Source organism: Chroicocephalus ridibundus, chromosome Z (assembly GCF_963924245.1).
Source record: "Chroicocephalus ridibundus chromosome Z, bChrRid1.1, whole genome shotgun sequence".
NCBI lineage: Eukaryota > Metazoa > Chordata > Aves > Charadriiformes > Laridae > Chroicocephalus > Chroicocephalus ridibundus.
In genome coordinates this window covers 66,917,937-66,939,026 of record NC_086316.1, presented here as the reverse complement: position 1 = coordinate 66,939,026, position 21,090 = coordinate 66,917,937, and the positions used below count along the sequence as shown (strand labels likewise).

At 41.7% G+C, this 21,090-nt stretch overlaps 1 protein-coding gene across 3 annotated transcripts in view; it reads right to left on the bottom strand.

Moving 5' to 3' along the window:
* The window catches only part of IL6ST (interleukin 6 cytokine family signal transducer), a 36,593-nt gene extending 35,059 nt beyond the window's left edge, over nucleotides 1-1,534 (bottom strand). For 2 of the 3 annotated variants that reach the window (XM_063319527.1, XM_063319529.1), the window contains exon 1: nucleotides 907-1,063. The gene's annotated coding sequence lies outside the window, so the exon portion shown is untranslated. Of the gene's footprint in view, nucleotides 1-906; nucleotides 1,064-1,417 lie in introns of those variants that run through there. The other variant, XM_063319528.1, reaches the window with a different exon arrangement.
* Nucleotides 1,535-21,090: the final 19,556 nt, after the last annotated feature.

The following is a 21,090-nucleotide window of genomic DNA, read 5'->3' as shown; positions in this document are numbered from 1 at the left end:
TCAGCAGAGGATCCAGGCTGCCCACTGTACCCGTTCCTCAGATATCTCCCCTCTGATAGTTGGGCCAGGCGTAAAACAACATGTGCCTTTCTGTCAAGGCCAGCAGTTTTCCACCTTCTGGTATACAGGCAACAAGAACAGGCCGCTTGTGGTGAAGGCAACAAAACGCAAAGCTTTCCAACAAGAAAACGCCTGCTGATAACACGGCCAAATTTATCGGAGAGTTGAAAAAGCCCTAAAGACACGAGTCCAGTGAGGGCCGCAATACCTTTATTAATTAAGGCTGTCGGCATTAACAATCACCGCACTGGAGAAAAACCCGGATAATGTTCAGTCTTACCCTCCGCGCCACGCCGGCGGGGCAGTGTGGCCGCACCGGGAGAGGGGAAGGGTTGCGATGGGGCACGGCCAGCCGCTGGGACTACCGGCAAGGAGAGGCCCCTCGCCAGGCCCTCGGACCCCGCACTGAGGAGGCCCCTGCGGCCAGACAGCGGACGAGGCCATATTGCATTTCAAGGGCCACCGCCAGGCCGGCTCCCTCAGCGCCCGCCGAGGGGAGGCGAGACGCCGCCGGGGGGAGCGGGCGGCGGCACCCGCGCCCCCTCACAGCCCGGCCCCGCTCGGGGAGGACCGCAGCCGGACCGGGGGTGGAGGGAAGGCGAGGGATCGTCTCGGGAAGCGAGCGGCGCTGTCCTCCCCTCCATGTCTCCCAGTCAGCCCTGGCCGAGCGCCCGCCCGCCCCGGCCTCCCTGCCCGCGGCGCACGGTCCGTCCCGGCGAGCCCGGAGGAGAAGAACGGGCCCGACGCGGCCCCCGCCAGCGGACACCCCTGACGGAGAGGGGCTCCACAGAGGCAAGCTAAAGGGGGGCCGAGGAGAACCGCCCCCGGCTGCGAGCCGGCCCTTACCTGGCCCCTGCGCCGCCGCCTCACGGCGCCCCGCGCCCACCGCCAGCCCCTAAATAACGGCTCCGCCGCGCCGCGCCATCGCGCCGCCGTCCCGCACGCGCGGCCCCACGCCCGGTCACGCTCCCTCCCTCCCTCCGCCCTTCCTTCCCTCCGCCACCCACACCGCCATTGGCGCACGAAGGGAGGGGGGGTGCGTGACGTTGCCAAGAGGGGGCGGGGCTTCCCGTAACGCGCCCGGCCGGTGCCAGGATCCCGGGCGCGAGGGGCGCGCGCGCGGCCGGCGGGAAGGGCGGTGGCGGGCTGTGAGGGGAGGAGGGAGGTGTTCCGCCCCTCCGCGCTCCCCCCGCCGCCATCTGCCCGGCGGCCCCTGGGCTCCCCCCCGCCGCCCCTCCTCGGAGAAAGGCTCCCCTCAAGGTGTGTAAGAACAGCCGAGGGGCTGGAGAGCACCGCTTCTTCCGGAGGGCGGCGGGAGTCACCTCCGTCGCCCACTCCCACCCCCCGCGGCTCTTACCTGCTGCGCAGCGGGCGGCAGCCGCGGGGCCCCTCGCTGAGGCTGACCCGGCCCCTGCGCGTCGCCGCCGGCGAGGCCTCTGGAAGCTTCTGCCGGTCGTCAGCTGGCCGGGCCTGCGCGGGGGGTGTCCTCCTGGGGAGGGCTGAGGAGCGACTGGCCTTCCCGGCGTTGCGCAAGGCGCCTCTGGGAGCTGGAGCGGCTGGAGAGTTATCAACAGCGGCAGTATTAGCAAAACGGTGTTATCGAGAGCAGCCCTTAGAGAAGGTGTTTGTGAAAGGCCGGGTTGCTAGGAAATGGGCCTTAATATAGATCGTTCCTGTGATAAGGGCCCAGGGAAGCCTCTGGGTTCCCTCGATGGTTAGTTATCCTTGTGTATTTCTTCATTCACTAACCCTGAAAACTGACTTTTGTAAATGGGACACGGTCATGTGCTCTACGATGGCCTCTTCATTCCACATTAATTTTTTCCAGTTCACGAGTGAGAAGGAGTGCGTTTCAGTGCCACATCCACAAACTTGCACTGTGCTAAGAGTGTCAGAGTAGGCGGTTTCTAGTCAGGAAAGTACCAGGTTATCACTGATGCATGCCCAGGTTGCTTCCTGCCTTACACTTGAGGTGTTTGCCTGTTTCTTACATTATCTTTGGGCCTGAGTGGGATATGAGCTATATTATATTTTTGATTACTTCTTTCTTGGCTAGACAAATAGGGCATCTAGTCCAATATCCCGTTTCAAATACTGACTGGCATGAGATGCTAATGAGAAAAGATTTAAGAACTTTAGAAAAAGATAGTGGAATATGCCCTGTTTCTCACGTGTTTAGTGCAAGTCTCTGATTATGTTTGTTTTACTTTCTGAGATGGCTTAATATCCCCCCCCGCCGCAGAATACTGTTGTTACCGACTCTGAGAATGTTGTGTATTTTATACATAACAGAGTAAACCTGGATGTGCACTTCAGAGGCCATTTAGTTCCTCCACTTTCCTCAAGACAAAATCAATTATGCTTAAATAATTTCTGATAGGTACTTATCTAACCTGCAGATTAAATTTATTACTTCAATGTCCCTACTCACAGCTGATGCTCTTTCTAGCAACCTTGGATGCTTGTAGTGTTGCTGTTTCTCTCATTGGTGGTCTCTACACTCAATAGACCCAGTCCTTTCCATCTTTTCTTACAGGGTTTTTGGTGTTCAGACCCATCTTAATGTGTCAGGATAAATGACATCTGGGGAAATAAGTTTCACTTTTTTTTTTCATTACAAAAAAAGTACTTCAGCATTACAATTGTTCACTTTTGCTTTCTCACGATTGTGGTTGGTGCGTTTCTGCTTATGTTGATGTAGGATTATAGTTTGAGAATTATGTATAATTGGTAGATTTTCAGTCTGTATGGATATCCCTGCTTCGGTACATTTGGCAACAGAAGGTTAAGTGGAAGCAGGCTCCAACTAGAGGGACTGAAAAAATGTGGTGTTTTTTTTCTCTCTCGTTTTAGCATATCTTCTGTGTCCTGTAAGATCGTTAGAGTTCTGCTGCTAAATAGACATTCCAGGAGTAGATGCTTAACTCTCGCCCCTTCCCCCAGCCAACAGAAAGCCTCTTGTGACATTCGCATTCCCAAATCCAATAGCCTGAAGCGATTCCTGGTTTACTGCCAGAACTTGTAGAACGACACCTCCCCCCCCCCAATCAAAACCAATCCCGTCTCAGGCCGCACTTACATATGACATGTATTGTAACTCTTCAAATAAGCAAGAGCTCTTGTAATTCACAGGCTATTTATATGTAAAACTATTTCCACATAGCTGAAGTTGCGCAGAAGAACAATGCAATTTGCAATTGTACTTAATTCCTCTGTATTGGCACAAAATATCATTAATATAGTAACAATTTAGTTGCTGTATTGAGTAGTGTGTGAGCTCTTTTAAGATGAGTTGCTTTCCCAAATATTTTTTGTATGTTTGGAAAGATGGTAGCATGCTTGCCTATATACCTTATCTCCGCTGGAGAACCTTTTGCAAACTCTAGATGCGTGGAAAGCTACCTCAAAAGTATAAAGAAACAGACTTAGGGACAGATTAAGTCCCATTTGTCTGGGGTATCAGTTAGAGGGCACAAGTCAGTCCTGTATTTTCCACCAGCCCTAACTGCAACATGAATGTTGGGGTAGCCACTGTCCTTGTAGGTGACCTGAAGACAGTTGTGATAGCCCCTGTTGATCACTTAGTTGTTGATCTTATTAGTCCAGTAATTCTGTCAGGGCTGCTGTTTGGCTTGTGCTACTTGTAGGAAATAATTTGACACCTGTGTTGTAAATGGAAGTAAGTGGAATTAAATGTGGTAAGATATACTTTTCGTAAATAATCAGTATCTACCCCAAATGTGGCCTTTATTAATTTCCTTCTTTCACAGGCAGGACTGAATGTTTTGGGCAATTACGCTACATCACTCACTGGGCTGAGTTTTGTTTTTATTCTTATGAAACCCAAGGTTTTAATCTAACAGGAGGATTGTTCGTGTTGCAGTGATTTCTAATTTTGTGTGTCAGCATGTTCTCTAGTAATAAATGCTTTGTTTTGAATCTTGATGGTGAAGGTGAAACTCAACCGTGGTCATAAACACTGGGCCAAACCCTCTGCTGGCATAAACAGCATGGTCCATGGGAGCTTTAAATACTTACTTTCTGGCATGGGGTCTTGCAGCCTGGAGTATAAAATACATTGGACTGTGGCCTTTTAAAATATACAGACTGAACTTTCAATAACACACCAAAAATCTGACTGTTCTTATAACATCATTAGACATTCTCTGGTGCAAGCAGGTAAAAACAAGTTAATAGCATTATGACTCCAATTTGACAGAATCGGGACATTTGGGATCCCAGGTGAAGAAAACAATTAAGCCCTTCAAGCCTGTTGTGAAGTGCCTTTTCTGCACATAAACGATTTCCTGAAAGACTCTTTAGTTTGATTTACTGCATTATATTCTTCCCTACTGATACATATGATACTGCTGTATACTGTACTGTACATGCAATATAGTACTGATATGTAGGTAATGTAAGCACCAGTGATTTAATAATAAGTTTCAAATACCTAGAGAAATTCAAAATTCTGGCCATATTTTTAGAGTGTTCCTGCAAATGAGCATTTTAATCTGCATATTGAATTAAGCATTATATGAAATAAGTTAATGTATTGAATTCACTAAATATATGAGGCAAGAATAAAAGGAAGTTAATTGCCAGGAACTGGAAGGTCTTTGAGATGAATTGTCTATCTGCTCATTTACACTGCAGTTTTTGTTCCAGCACAGTCCTCAGATCAGGGCTGCTTAGGATATTTCCAAGCTTCCGTGATCCACAGTTAGGATATAAGTAGGTAGAGCATGCCTTCACTTCACACCCTCTGTTCTTTTCAACCCCAAGAAGAAGGGGATAGCCTGGGAATATGGAGGTGGACAGTAACGCTTGAACAACATTCAGTGATTGGCAAACGTTTCAGGGTAGCTGCTTGACTGTGGGAGCAGAGATGTTTTTAGAGATGCTGTTAGAGGCTCCCTAGCATCAGACTTTATGGATCATTTCAGCAGTTTTGTAACAGGTTTTGTGACAAAGTCTGCAGTCAGTACAGAATCTACTGAATCCTACAATACATGTGCCACAGAGATGAAAAGATCTTTCTACAATGCATTGTTATCTTGGTATAAGGATATGAAGCATCCCATAGATACATCAGGGGTGTGAAAAGATCCCTCAGTCCTGCATACATGTGATTTTGTTGGAGATGGGTCGCTGTCAGAACAGGGGTTTTGGGCAAGATTTTCAAAGTCATGGAGGAGCTGAACAAGACAACCCTTTAATGGAGATGTTCTGACTCATGACAAGTCAAAGACATTTTCTGTGGAATGGCTGAATCACTATGTGGAACTATTCATCTGGGAGGTTCAGTGACACATGCAGTCTTTTGCTGAAGTGATGATGTTATCTCAGCTTGTATCACTATCCTGAACTTGAACTTATGAGTATGGGCGTTCAGTGTCCTTACACTCAAGGTGGATCTCTGTCTTCTGACATTCTTTAACAGTACAAAGAGTCATTTTTTTCCCCCATGAGTTGAGAGGACTAGTCCTTTGGCCTGGGTGGCCAGAACAGTATCAGATTTTGTGTTGAAGCCATAGTCTTGTAGGTCATGAAGTGTTGGTAAAGTCCTCTGAAGAAGAAGGGAGGAGGCAGGCTGGGAGACAGCAGTGAGATTAAAAATGAATGATTGTTGTGGTTTAACCCAGCAGGCAGCTAAACACCACACAGCTGTTTGCTCTCTCCCACCCGCAGTGTAATGGGGAAGAGAATTGCAAAAAAGATAAAACTCATGGGTTGAGATAAGACAGTTTAATAGGACAGAAAAGGAAGGGGAAAGAATAATAATAATGATAAAAGAATATACAAAACAAGTGATGCACAATGCAGTTGCTGACCACCTGCTGGCTGATGCCCAGCCAGTCCTCAAGCGGTGGCTGCTCCCCCTGCCGTCCCCACAACTCCCCCCAGTTTTATTGTTCAGCATGATGTCGCATGACATGGAATATCCCATGACCAGATACTGATCCTTTGGCCAGTTTGGATCAGCTGTCCTGGCTGTGTCTCCTCCCAGCTTCTTGTGCCCCCCCAGCCTCCTCACTGGCAGGGCAGTATGAGAAGCTGAAAAGTTCTTGACTTTGTGTAAGCTCTGCTCAGCAACAACTAAAACGTCAGTGTGTTTTCAACTTTATTCTCATCCTAAATCCAAAGCACGGCACTATACCAGCTACCAGGAAGAAAACTTCATCCCAGCTGAAACCAGATCAATGTAACTGTTGGAAAGGATTTAGTTAGGGTTACAGCATTTCCCAGCTTTATAACTTAGCAAACATGATCTGCTCAGTGGCAGCAAAAAACAGGCTTGTTAATTCATTGCTTCCTTTTGAGGGAGATTGGAGGGTAGTGCTTTTTCCCTAGAGTAAGTAGGTGTTTGCAGTCCTGGTGACAAAGGGGTAAAAGTTCACTGAGCCAAGCAGCCACTATTGCAACCAGCTAAATAGAATCATAGAATCATAGAACGGTTAGAGTTGAACTTCTTGTCAATCCCAAGCACAGATACAGGGTGGGTGGAGAATGGATTGAGAGCAGCTCTGAGGAGAAGAGCTTGGGAGTGTTGGTGGATGAGAAGCTCAACAGGAGCCAGCAATGTGTGCTCACAGCTCAAAAAGCCAACTGGATCCTGGGCTGCATCAAAAGAAGCAGGTCAAGGGAGGTGATTCTGCCCCACTACTCCGTTCTGGTGAGACCTCACTGTCAGTACTGTGTCCAGCTTTGGAGTCCTCAGCACAAGAAGGACATGGACCGGGTCCAGAGCAGCGCCAGAGGAGGGCCACAAAAATGATCAGAGGGCTGGAGCACCTCTCCTGCAGAGACAGGCTGAGAGAGTTGGGGTTGTTCAGCCTGGAGAAGAGAAGGCTCTGGGGAGACCTTGTAGCAGCCTTCCAGTATCTGAAGGGGGCCTACAAGAAAACTGTAAAGGGACTTTTTACAAGGGCATGTAGTGATAGGACGAGGGGTAATGGCTTCAAACTGAAAGAGGGGAGATTTAGATTAGATATTAGGAAGAAAATTTTCACTCTGAGGGTGGTGAGGAAGTGGAACAGGTTGCCCAGGGAAGTTGTGGATGCCCCATCCCTGGAGGTGTTCAAGGCCAGGCTGGATGGGGCTTTGAGCACCTGGAGGTGTCCCTGCCCATGGCAGGAGGGTTGGAACTAGATGATCTTTTAGGTCCCTTCCAACCTAAACCATTCTATGATTCTCATTAACCAACACCTCCAACGCCTTGTCATCAGGGCTGCTCTGAATCCATTCTCTGCGCAGCCTTTATTTGTGCATGGGATTGCTCCAACTCACGTGCAGGACCTTGTACTTGGCCTTGTTGAACTTCATGATGTTTGCATGGGCCCTATATGTACAACCTAGGCAAAAGCAAGTCCGCTTGATACTCGATGGCACTTGTTGCACCAAGCAATGAATGATGCATATAGCAACAGGGCTATCCTCATTCTCTAGCACTGCTGTGCCCAGTAGGTTGCTAAAATCTGAGACTCAGGTCAAGGTCTTGCAAAATTCAGTCAGGGTCTGTACAGCTGTAACTAGGGTTCATCAGTTCAGGAAAATCGTGTGACCATTGGAAGAAGTTAGAAATGCAGACAGTTGACTCCTCCATGTGTGGTAAGCTTGACAGGAAGGCTTTGGGTTGTTGAAGAGGACTTGACCCAGTTCCTTTGTTGTGATTCTTGGGAATATGAGTGGCGACACCATGAAGCTGCAGCAGGGCATGTGGAATAGAAAGAAGATTGGTTGTAGCCGACAAAAATAATGGCACATCTGACACAATGGTGCAAAACCTAGCAATCTGCTTGTTTTTCTGAAGTGGAAGTTATACAGCTAGTGTCATTTTAGACCTAGGCTGGAAGCTTTGACTGATGGAACATGTTGCTAGGTGTTTTTTTTTTCCCAAAAGATAGTGGGTAGGGCAATTAGAAAAAAAGGGGTCTGACCTTTATTGGAGGGAGAAGGCCAAAAGTGAGACCAGAAAAATGAAAAGGCTTCTAAATCAAGAAAGCAAATACGAAATATCAGTGACGATAAAATAAAAATACTGAAAAGGATGAAATCAATCAAACATAGAATATGCTTAAGTTAGAATGAGTAATACAGTGAGATTGCAGTTCACTGCAAGGAAGTGCTGATTCAGACTGGTAGCTAAGATGAGCTGAAGGTGTTATGCTGCAGTCACTTATGCCACAACTGTGATCTGCCCATGAGTTTAGTACGCTTTTGGCAGCTCCTAGAGCTAAAAAGCCTTTGGAGTGATTCTGCATACGCAGCCCAAAGTGTAGACATGTCCTTGGACAAGTGCTTAGGGCAGGACTCTCGGACAGTGAACAAGAAGACCCAACCAGAAGTAGCAGAAGACAATTAAAAAGGAAAGGAAGATGTCCTCAGAATGAGTGGAATTGTCTTTCCTACTTGGCCACAAAGACTTTCATGAGCAGTATGTTCAGTAATAAATATGCCAGAAAATGTAATTCATTCCTTCATTGCCAAGATAATGTAGTATTTGGACAAAATAAGGTCATGTGTGAAAAACAGGTGAGCTGAGCCTGAACATAGGCTGACAGAAGTGATACTAGCAATAGAAAAAGGCATTCTGAAAACTCAAGGGTCCTTTGTTACAGGGTGTATATTCACAGTCTGTGTTATATAGATATAATTGCGGATTCCTTTTAAAAAACACATGTAAGTGTCACTTTCTGTCCTTTACAGTGAGCAAGGGAACAGTCCTAGTCAGCCAAATTGTTACTAGCCATGGTTTTTCAGCCTTTCCCTGTATTTTGGACAGGCTGTAACAATATTCCAGTTATTAACGAACAAAATCACACGACATGCTTCTCCAGGTTGTATGATAATTGGCTTACAAGGCACAGAATTTCAAATGGAGCTCATGTTCTTGGTCCTCAACTGCAAGAGCATAGCAGGGACAGCACAAGGGGTGCCTGGCGCTAGGCCCCTCGCTGTGGTTGCTCCGTCACACAATGGAGCTCTCCATACTAAGGCTAAAACTTGTTCGTGTCGGGGCTGGTCTTAGGTAGTGGAATGACTCTGAACACGAAGAGCTATTGCTGACCTTATATTCCTTCCTCTAAGTGCAAAGTCTGCTTCTTAATTTATATGGGGAAAGCAGGATCACAGAACAACACAGCATTAAAAAATTTGCCGTAACTTAAAAAGTGAGATACCAGCTAGCATATCCTGTGCACAAAGAGAAGCTGTAATAACAAACGACAACTTTGTGCTGTAAGTTGCTGTGTTCCATAACTGCTAGTCATGCTGTCTAATACTGGAACGTGTTCAGCAGGGTGGTTGTGGTATAAGAACCTGTATGCAGTAGAAAATAGTTCAGCTTGACTTTAACAACCATAAATTTGCTTTCTGTGAATTCACACATCGGAGTGACACCTAACTTCTGAAGGTCTATTCTGTTGTAGCATGCTGTGTATGAATTAAGCTGTTGTTATGGCTGGAAGCACTGGCTTTCTGATACTACAGCTTGTGACTTCTCAGTAGAGGATGGCAGACACAGAAGAAAGAGTGTATATGTAGCTTAGAGAGAAGAAATCTGCTGCAGGCAGACTACTGACAAATCCTTCTTGTATTTTTCCACGCTATACCTACTGTTAGACAGAAATCAATACAGTGAGATACCACTTGATTTCCAGGAAGAGAGCTATCAGCAATGATATATAGTTAATTGCCTTAAAGTGACACATGTTAAAAAAGGGATCTTGACAGCTTTGTGTTTGAAGTTTTCTACTTGAGCAAGAAACAAAACACAAAAGGCTGTAGCCTGTTGCTACAAGTAAAGGCTGGGGAATTACATTCACATCAGTAAAACTGAAGCCAAGTTCTGTATTACAGAACCCCTTATTCACTGCTGCCTTCTAGTTAAATTGACTGATGCTATTCAGAGAGTTAAGGCTACGTGTAGAAAAATATATTCAGTTCTGAGTATTTTGCTGATATGGTAATGTCACCAAAAGTGAGTGCATTTATGAGAAAGAATAACAACTTCATATGATGCAGGAATGAAGACTTGAGAATAGGAACAATTGAAAAACAGTAACAAAATTCAGCATGCCAGGTATATTTGTGTGTGGATGTGTAACTAAGAGATCCAAGAAGGAATACAGGAGTTTGTACATGAAAGCGTAGCACAAAAGGAATGTATATAGAATGAAGTAAGCAATAGAGTGAAAGAGAACAAAGGAAGATATAGGCTTTTGGTAATAATTTCCTGTTGCTAAAACATACTAGACTGTGGTATGGCTTCCATCAGCTACAGGTCTTAAATAATTTATATCTAGAGTGAACAATATACTTAGGTACCTAATAAACTTATGCATTCATTGGAAAATAAAAGAAACAATAATGATTTGTATTAGCCAATTCATACTGCAACTTTATATATGGTACAAAGATAGAGATAAAGATCTTTGCCCCATATGCTTCATTACCTTTGAGGATTTACTTTGCATTTTACGTTTCTGGTCTTGCTGATCTGTATTCTCTTTTTCTTCCTTTACTTTTCCATTATTCTTTACCATTTTTAAGAGGTTTTTCCCCTTTCTTTTATCTCCTTGTGCTCTTTTCCTCCTCTTCCATTGCCAGCCTTACTTTCCTATCTTTTCCTCTTTTTTTCTGCTCCCTTTAGCATTACCTTAAATACAGCTGTTGTATTTACAACTTCTACAGAATCAGTCCGTCAAAATAATTCCTTCTCAGGGTCATCTTAGGGAGAAGGTTAATTGGATAAGAGTATTTGTGTCTCACATTTATACTACTACTCAGCTATATACCAAAGCAAATTCTCTGAAAAATCTGAATACACAGAGTTCCTTTTCCTGTTGTGTCACCACCTGCAGTAACAGTGCTTTGCAGTCAGAATTTAGCAAACAAAAATGATGGTGGTCATGCATAAGGCATAGCAAAATAAAGCCCAGTTTCTCAGCACCAAAACTCCTCTGTAGTGCCAAGAGCAGTGAAAGCTTGCTTTAAGAGAGAAGCCAGAGAGATATGAATCATCCCGTGAAAACATATCCTATGCTCAGCTGTGAAGCATTCTTTCTAGAGCCCCAGTTTAGAAATTGTCATTGTTACTTGAAATTCTGGTATGAATATTTGTAATCAAGCTTTAACTTCCAAGAACCGAATTTTGTAGTTTTTGTGATTTCTTTTTTGTTTTGTTGCAGCAGTCACATTTCCCAGACGGGATTAGGAGCTCATTGTCTTGCTGGTGTATAAATATGTGGAAAAATACAGACCTTCTCCCAGAATCAGGAATCCTGAATGAGTAAAGAAAATGGCAGACAAACATTAGTGGTAAGAGATGTAACCTACAAAGCAAATTGTTAACAAAACCATAGACTTTCTTTGTCACTTCCCTGCCTCTTTTCTTTTGCCCTTCCTTTCTTGGGGCCACTTGTCATTCAGCCCGTAAAGGTTGACTTAAACATATTCTGTCTATAGTTAATTAAGCAGTGGGAGAATCTTCTTGGAGATATGTGTATACCCAAGACTGGGTTCAAGTCATGTCAATATCAATATATATTGAAACACATGGGCTGCTCCTGTTTGTATTTTAGCGCCTTTTCTGAACAGATCCTTTGTGAAACTGCTTGCTAGTATTTGCTCCAAAGCAATAGTTCATAAAGTATTACTTGAATTTTATTATATGACTGTGATAATCAGTATCAACTAAAAGAAAAATTCATTCACCAGTGATACTTTGTTGAACAAGAGGCATTAACATTTTCACTAACCTGATCTTTCATATGCAGTCCTTATCAATGTGAATACATGTATTTCAGAAATGCTTATAAATTCTTACATCACTCATTAATTGCCTAATAAGCTTGAATCAAAAGGAGCCATTAACAAATTACTTTTAATACATTGGATTTGATGAAAATTTCTCAGGTTATATTGATATTTTCCTTGTAGTTTCCTGTTGGCAGCTTCATAGTCTATATTACATGCATGTTAACATGTAACAGCAGTAGTATATGCAGGGTCTTTTAAATTAAATGTTTGAGAAACACTAGTGTGAAGTTGAGTAATCTCATCTTTGGGTGTGTTGAGTGCACTGTTCTCCCAGGAGTTGATGCTGGATAATATGAGCTTTGAGAGGACCACAGTGCCTTCAGAGCTTTCTTTCTAAATTCTTTCCTAAATTATTTTACCATTCTATGGTAATCATTAGCTTATCACTGAAGATTGGGCTATTAGTCCATGTACTGTCCAATGCACTCTATTTATAGGATTACAAGAATATATTCAACATGTCTTTGTAAAGGAATATGGAATATTAGTGGTTCAGTTTAAATAAAATTAATCACTTAAAGTTAATGATTTAATGCTAGGCCACATTGGCATACTACTTATATATAGCTCACTTAGCATAAATAGCTAAAGGTGATGAGGACTCAGGCAGCAAGCTGCAAACTTTCGCCTAGATAAGTTGAACTGGTTTTGGATTTCTACTTAGTTACATAAAAGAAGGCACTGAGACCAGTACAAACCAGGAGATAAGGAAACTACTACCGTCAGCAGAGATGTACCTCGTCTAGATACGAACAGTTAACAGGCTGGCCTGGAGACAAAGAAAGAATCCAATAATGAACAAGAAGACCCCAGACTACAAATTCCCATTGGACCAGGTGGCGCGTGCAGGGTGTGTGAAGAGCGTGTGAGGGGCAAATGCACAGAGTGTCAGGGTGTAATTGCCCAGGGATTTCTTGTTGCTGGGTCCCTCTCTGGAGGCTGCCAGCCGGGGCTGTACTTGCTGCTGTGCCACTAGAATAAATTATTTTTTTCCTTGAATTATTGCCAGAGACTCTGCTATGGGAAACCAAGGGCAAAGAAGCTTCTTTAACATCTTTTTAGTTTTTTTTTTTTTAATGTTACATTTATGCATATTGTATTACAAGTTCCGTTGTGTATCACTGAGAATATGCATTCTTTATAGAAACTCAGATGACCATTAATCATAGAATCACAGAATGCCTGGAAATACAGCAATACATTCACAATGAGCACCCATCTGCTTTGGAGTGATTACATGTTTAGTGTAAAGATGTATTCCATATCTCATTTTGAAAAAAGCTGGCCTATAGTCCCTCTGTGTACCATTCCCACCCCTGTGAAAGCTCCTCAAATGTTGTGTAAGTTACGGTCTAAAGTTGCTTTGCAAGTTGTTTGTAGCCCGAGGTTTCTTAGAACATTCGGTGTTCTCAGGAACGACCTGGTAGTTGCTGCCTCTCTACTCTCCTGCCATGTTTTAGGTGTCAGGTTCTCCTGTTCCTGCCTTGTTTTCCTTTAGAGCTTTTTTTTTTAAATTATTTTTTCCTTGCTTGCTCCACTATGTTTCCTTCTCCTGACTTTTGCATCTAGCTTTGTTTAGTGTTGTCCAGGGCATGTGTCAGTGTCAGGAGGCAAATTTGGTTTAAGGTGGGCTGGTATGACAGCCTGTGATCTATGGGAACCCTCGCCACAGGCCAAAGTACTAAGAGCAGATACAGACAGGGAAGAAAAGGAACATGTGATTAACAGGCCACTGCCTGAGTTAGGGCTTGGTGGCGGTCAGAAACTAGTACCTCACATTCAGATGAGCTATTGACTGTATGGTGATGGGATCATGCCCCTTGGGAAGCTGCAGTTCCTGGCTCCTGCTGAGCTCCTTCCAGCAAGTTCAACCACTGACTTAGAAAAGAAAAATGCAATCTGACATGTAATCCTTCACAAGTTGCTGACCCTTGTATCTGAGGGATGAGAGGAAACTATTCTCAGTGTTCACACAGTTCTTTTCTCTATAAGCAGTAATTCTTTGTCCACAGCCTTAAAAAAAAAAAAAAGGGAAAAAAAAAAAGCCTGGGTTGAAGACAGAAAGTTCAGTCTCATTTCTGTGTGTAAGAAGTCCCTTTTACAGATGATTGAATTCAGCCATGTCTGGGGTGAATGTAACAATTGTTTAATAATGTGAAGCCTTAAATTGTATCCAGCTGGTTCTGTAGGGGGATTTTGCAGCCAGGAAGAAGTTAATTATCCAAAACTGGATCCAGATCAAGATTAGGTTTATTGGCTTACACACTGTAAGCCTGATAGCTCTAAAGTGGTAACTGACATACTTTTTTTAATATCATTGTGAGTATGTACTATGCTGTAGGAAGGTACTTTTCCAGCCAGCTCAAGAAACAGCTTTTTGCCTGCTTATTAATTAATTACACTTTTCTTGAGAAAAGGAATGTAACCTAACATAATACTCCAACAGTCACTGTAAAAACAATAATAAAAAAATCTAAGTAGAAGCTTGTCAGGTCATGATGTAGGATTTTTAGATGCCTTTTTGTATCGTTGATGCTGTCTCTTACATTAAAAAGTTCTGTTGGTAATAGCCTTACCAATGATTTGGTTTTTTTTTTTTCTTTCCTTAAAACTTGGAATCAACATGACCAGTATGTTTTCAGTGTTCTCATTGGTAGTAACGTGAAGTCATCTTGATGGTATAAGTATATTGCAGAATCATAGCTAGATTTTCATCATATTAAGGGCTAGCTGATTGGGTTCCTGAACTGTGAAGTAAACCTGGCTGATAAAATTCTAGATCAGCAAAGCTAACAAGTGTTTTATTATTGGCCCTGTAAAGGGTAAAGATGTGATCTGAGGAATTTAATATTCAGCCACTATTAGAAAGTTAAGCATGAGTGTATATTAATCGTAATTCTGATTTCATTTAAATCAGTAGGAATTTGCAGTTGAGTTCAGTAACAGTTGGACTGGACACCAATTGCCAAATTCTGCAGGGTTCTGCTGACCTCTGCTAACCTCTCTTGCTTATATGGATCCAACAGTGTGAATTTGTAATGATTTACAGGAAAATACTCAAGAATGTGGATTGTCATAAGAAGTATCTTACTTCATCTTTAACCTACAGCTTGAGTTTCACATCAGTTAAAAGATTTTAGAGGTTATAGCCAATGCTTAAAGTGAAGTTGGTATCCCTTTCTAAAGTAATGTTAGGGAGGATGGAACTCAGACTTAGGAATGAGTGGAAATAAACCCGTCACTGCGCTCTTAAGACAGGTTGCTGCTCAGAAATTAATAAGAAGAAAATACTTATTTGCAATTACAATAGGCAAGACATTTTGAATTACAGACATATGGGATCATTGTGAAAGTATCTTGAACTACCAGAAACTTTATAAAATACTGCTATACAAAAGTGAATACAAAAGTGTATTTATTCCAAGATCCAGTAGTATCTTTTTTTTTTTTTTAACATGTTGTTAAAGTTACCTGAGGAGAAAAAGTGTTTTAAGTTATATAAAGCCTATGTCTGGTAAGAGAAATCTTCAGAGCAACCTTCTTACTCTAGATGAGACTTCATACTGTTAATGCAGTGTATCTGTGTTAAATTAGGTTGATCTATATGTGCTTTTGCAGATGAGTCCAAAATGCAGACAAAACCCGACATTCCTCTATCAGACAGAATTAATTTTCTGCAAGGGATTTTCATCTGTTGTGTGCACAAAAAATGTAATGCCCAAATAATGTTTTGTGTAAGTTGCGCATGGAGACTGAAATGGAGACTGTATGGAGACTGAAATGGAAACTGAAAAAGAACCTTGGAAAACTTAATGTATAAAAGAAGAAGTAGAGGCAAATTCTGATCTCACTGGAGCTAATTTTTTTCCATTGTCTTTTACAAGGTCAGTTTTCATCTTCAGTTTTCCAAAAATAGGTGAAAAAGTGAGATATAACTAAAAATGTAAGGAAAAGTCATGGTAACAGAGGTATTCCGCGTTTTGAGCCTTTAGCAGTACATTGTTCACAGTGTATATCTTTCAGTTGCTGTTGATTTTTCCAACATTGTTGACGGCACTAGTGTCAATTCCTTTATGAAATGAAGCTCCAGTATATTCATGAAGTGAAATGGAAAAACAAGAAAACAAGGACAGGATGCTTACTGCATGACTGACTGACATACACACAGCTTGAAAGGAAAGGAAACACGGCAAATCCACTTCCTAACCTTAGTGCTAAAAAAAGTACTAGGGATAATAACAGCAAAGTTAGTTGTCTGAAAAAAGGCAAAAATTGTTAAGGTAGAAAGGAGGAAAGGCAAGTAACAAGATTATTGAAGACATACAGAGCACATTCTGGCTCTGTCAACCATGTTTTGGGTAGTGTATATATTTTAGCTTCTGCAAGAAAATAACTTTTGTTACATATCTTACACAAAGAATGTTATAAATTGCTTAAAATAAGTTGCTTTAAGCAACAAATTCCTTTAAAACCCCACAAAATTTCCACATATCAGTCTTCTCTATTTCTTGCACTAAAACCTCTGGGGTTTCTGTCAGTTTTTGATCATGTTTTTAAAACTTGCTCTCCTGTGAAAAACAAACATATTTCTCCAATTATTATGAATATGTTATATTTCCTAGGTCACTTCTTTGAATTCTTGCCCATGATAGTACTAGCCTACTTTTGTGAAGTATCTAAAGACCTGAGGTGACTATAGTAGGTACAGGAAACATGTTGTCTGATGTTGGTATGGGAAATGCTTCCTTGCCCAGCAACTAATAACACAAGAATGAGATCTGATAGTTTTATCATCTTAGTCTAATGTATGTTGTGGTATACTAGTAGTGGAGTCAAACCCTGCACCGTTCCCCTCAGAAGTTTGTTAAGGCTTTTCCTAGCAGACTACATTTCCTAGCCAACAATCAACTTTTAGGTGGGGTCTGACATGCATTTAAATGAAGGGTTTGAATTTGTGAGCCAGACTGTATAAATTTACCAACTCCAGACCTTTCAGAATCTGTAACATTTTCAGGTTTTTGGGACCACTGTTTTTTTGCTAAGCCCAATTGTCAAGCAAAGCCCTCTGTGTTCTCCACTAACCATGATTAACCATCTGGCAGCTATCTGTAGATTTAGTTTCCCAAAACATAATTTCTTTCCAGTGCTAAGCCTAGGAGGATGACTAGGGGCCTCCATTGGCGTCTGCTTTTTTGTTATTTTAAAAAATTACTTCCAGTATTTCTGCCCAGTACTTAGCATCCTTATTTACTTTAGAGTATTTCCAGCAGATGGGGAGGAGTGTTCCATTTTCCTCACATTCAGCACATTTCCAAAGAATGCTGATTTCTTTTTTTTGGGCTATAATGGAACAAGATACCACTGAAATAATATGTTTCATAAAGGGTTTCTTTGATGGTTGCACTTCTTGATGATCCCAGAGATCTCTTAGGTGCCACTGTTTATCATCTTACCTCGTATTGCTTTGACTATGCCATAAAAGCAGAAGCATAGTCTGGAGAGGCAGTCTGCTCTGAAGAAGCACTCCAAGTGTCTACTGCCTCTTACAGCTCTGCATTCATGAAAACCATGATAACCATGTCCATAATTACAATTTAGAAAACAAACAAATGCTCCAGCTTACAGGAAAAGCAAAATAGTGCTCAATTCCAAGATAATAAGAATTGTTAAAAAAGCAAAACAAAACAATGCTATGTGCGGTTTTTCTCCTGGTTTGGAAGAGTGCCAAATTTGTGTGCTATGGGGGCTTGTAGAAGGTTTAAATTGGAAAGACAACTCTGCGTTTTTGGTAGTGCTCTGTGTCAGCGACCTGGCTTCCACACCTTCTGCTAAAACATGCAGGATTTATATTCTAAATATTTGAATCAATACAATTGCAAGGCTGGGAAGCACAAACTTTCCATGCACTCATCAGAGTTGTGAAACCAATGAAGGTTGAAGTTACATTGACATTGAAGTGGTTTTACTGTTAAGGGTGATGAAAATGGTGCTATACTTCACCTTTGTAATATAATGTCAAAATAAGAAAAACTGCTGCTTTCGAGTGTACATTTTGTGGCCCACTCTCGAGTTGTACCTAGGTAAGATTGTTTTAAGGAGTGTTCTCAGCAGCCAGATTACTACATTTGCAGTGAAGCAATTCTGTTCCAAGCCTAGGAAGTACAGATAAGAACTAAAACAGAAACATTAAACTTTGTGGTTAAATAACGTTTAGGTGTTATTTACATTTAGAACATTTGCCTTCCCAGTTTTTTTCATCAGCTGATTCATCCAGATCAGGTCTTATATCAGTTTAGAAAGATGCCATGGGAGTTTCTGAACCTTTTAAATCTATGGTAAGAGAGGCTGTGGATATTGTAGCGACATGATAGGACTCTCTGTATGTGCATAGAGAATTATTATGCAGGACACAGGATAGGCTCAAATAACATTAGTGGGGAAAGTCCAGGGAAGGATCATGGGAATAGGTCACGGTTTCTAATCTTTCCAGGCTGCAACACAGGCAGAAGCTGTTTCAGAGTGTATTCTGGAAAAGAGGGTGTGGAAGGTCGTGCAGTCCTCCAGGAGTTCATGATTTGGCAGGTGAATTCCCCCTTCACAAACATACTCCTAGCCTGTAGCCCCTGGCATCTTGCCTGTTTTTCTGGTTTGAAAAGGGAGGGGTGGATTTCCATGTATAAAAGTACCTCTGTCTACAGTTCACCTCAAATATTTCTTGAGCAGCTGCCGCACTTTCTAGCTGGCCTTAAGCCTCAAACTCTGTGACAGAGAAACTTTTTTTCTAAAAGCACCAGTGAGCGTAAAATATATATTTTTTGTGATTTATTTGTATGAACATTTGAACTACATTGGAAGTATTGTTCAGATATAAATTGGAGTTTGTCCTAAAGAAAACAGACTTATTTTGGGAAAAAGATGTTTGTCTCTCCATTTTCACTTTCTACATTAAATCATTCAGAGCTTGTGGGTGTTGATTATAGTATTTCCTCTTTACTTCTTGTAATGCTTTTCTCTAATACAAACAGTCATGTAAGCATTTCTGCAAATGGGTCTGTTGTATTTCTTTTTTCTTTTTACTTCAGGAGTGTAAATGAGCCTAAAAAAAGAGGTTTAAAATTCTGAAGTTTTAAAATATCGAGAAAAATGCTTAACATGCTTCCTAATACTAACAAAACGTCAAGAATTTATACTAAATATATCTTGAGGCACTTGTGACATGAGACAAAAAGGGTTCTGAGAGCCCTGCTGCCCTTATCCGCTGGTATGTTTTGCAGTCCAGCAGCATCCCAGAGCTCTACAAATGTTATGTTAAAGTTGACTGGAACATTTGAAGCTACATCACTTACTTGATTCTGACTGGCCCAATGTGTCTCTACAATGATTTCACACTAGTGTATACTAGAATCCGAGCAGCTGTATTTTTCAACTGGCCTTGTTGTATCTGTCCTACACCAAATGCAATCTTCCGTTTTAGAGAATACATTTGAATCTGGCTTCTAAAAGTAGTAACGGGAATGAAGTAAGGGGTAAGAGATGCTCTGCAGAAGGATTAAAGAGTACTCTCTGTAAAAGATCCTTTGAAAGAGTGAAGCTATGCAACTGTTGAAAGAACATGGATTTCTTAGTTTATATACATTAGTTTATATAAATTATATACATTGCTTGGAGGAGCACAGGCCATTATCATTAATTTAAAAATAGCTAATACTTAGAGAAAACCTAAGGAATTTTGCATATGTGATGATTATATTTTATCCACTGCTAATGCAGCCTCCTCTTGGGGTGGAAAAGGGCTTATCGGCACTACAGGTGTAGTATGTATCTGTGTTAATAGATCCATCCTGTCATTTCACAGCAAGAGTGGTAAAGTTGTATGTATAGTACATAACTAGGAAAGACAGGCAGTGCATATCTAATGTCTGTTAGACGTTGATAAAATCCCACATTCAGATAAAACGAGAATATGACAATATAAGCTTATGAAAATCAAATAGCAAGGATGTTAGTCTTATTTGGAAGACTGTGTTGGGTTGCAAGGACAATATGAAGGGTTTCAGTCTATTTGAGAATTTAAAGGCCCCGAGAGAATAGTGCTACAGGGAAAACAACCACCAGAGGTGTAAGAAAGAGAAAGCAGACCTTTCACACTTGAATGATTTCATCAACATGTCATTTATAGCACCTTTTATTTAATTCATAAATGTTGTTTCACAGAGCTCACGTAAAGAAAAACACAATGGGGAATGAAGTTCATGACGTTCATGATTTTCTTACCATAGTTCTATGGAGAAATGGGTGAATTTTACAACATGCTATCAGCAAATGTTCTTTCTGATTCGTGTATGTTAGAAATATATAGCTTAGCCTTCCTTTCTCCAAATAACATATCTTTCTCTTACAGCTGGAGGATCTGAAGCAAGGAGTTAAAAGGAAAAACCACTCCATGCCTCCATGCTACTCTGTAAGCTTCATTTCCTGCTGAGACATTTTGATAACCAAACAGAGTGACTAGTATTAATGGATAATGACATGAGAATACCACCATTTTCGGTCATTAACTGCAAATGGACATCATATTTTCAGTTTCAGAAACCTACTAACAATACGTATAGCTGAATCAAGAAACCAACCAAGACATCTGCTATATCACCTTGACCAAATTGTTTCATTTCACTGCTGCTATTATTCTTGCTGCGCTATGTGCAGCCTTCTTATTTCAGTTTTACATTTTGGGATTACAGGGTGGATTTCTTGTAATGTATTTGCATGGTAAGAAGCACAATAAGATTTAAATCTTCACTGGAATGTCCAGGTGCTACTTTGATATAAATAAATAAATTACAAACAGTTAAAAAAGTAGTCATGTCCTATGTATAACAGATGGGTGCAATTAGAGTCTAATGAAACAAGAATGAATAGCGAAAGATTGGCCTGCAGCTTGGGAGAGGATGGATACAGTCTGATGCAATGCAGGCTTCTGCCACAAGCTGTATTTCCACTTGTGCTGACTGCAAAGTGAAAGAATATTTTGCATAATGGAATTTGCATTTTTTTTTCCTCTTTAAGCCAACCACACAAATCACACCCTAAATGGTTTCTCTTTTATAGATCCCGGTACTACTTACTGTCACGTGCCCCGCTGCTCAGTGACATTCCACTCTCTCATAAACCTATTTATTGGTTACTTTCTTAAACTCTTGCTAGAGG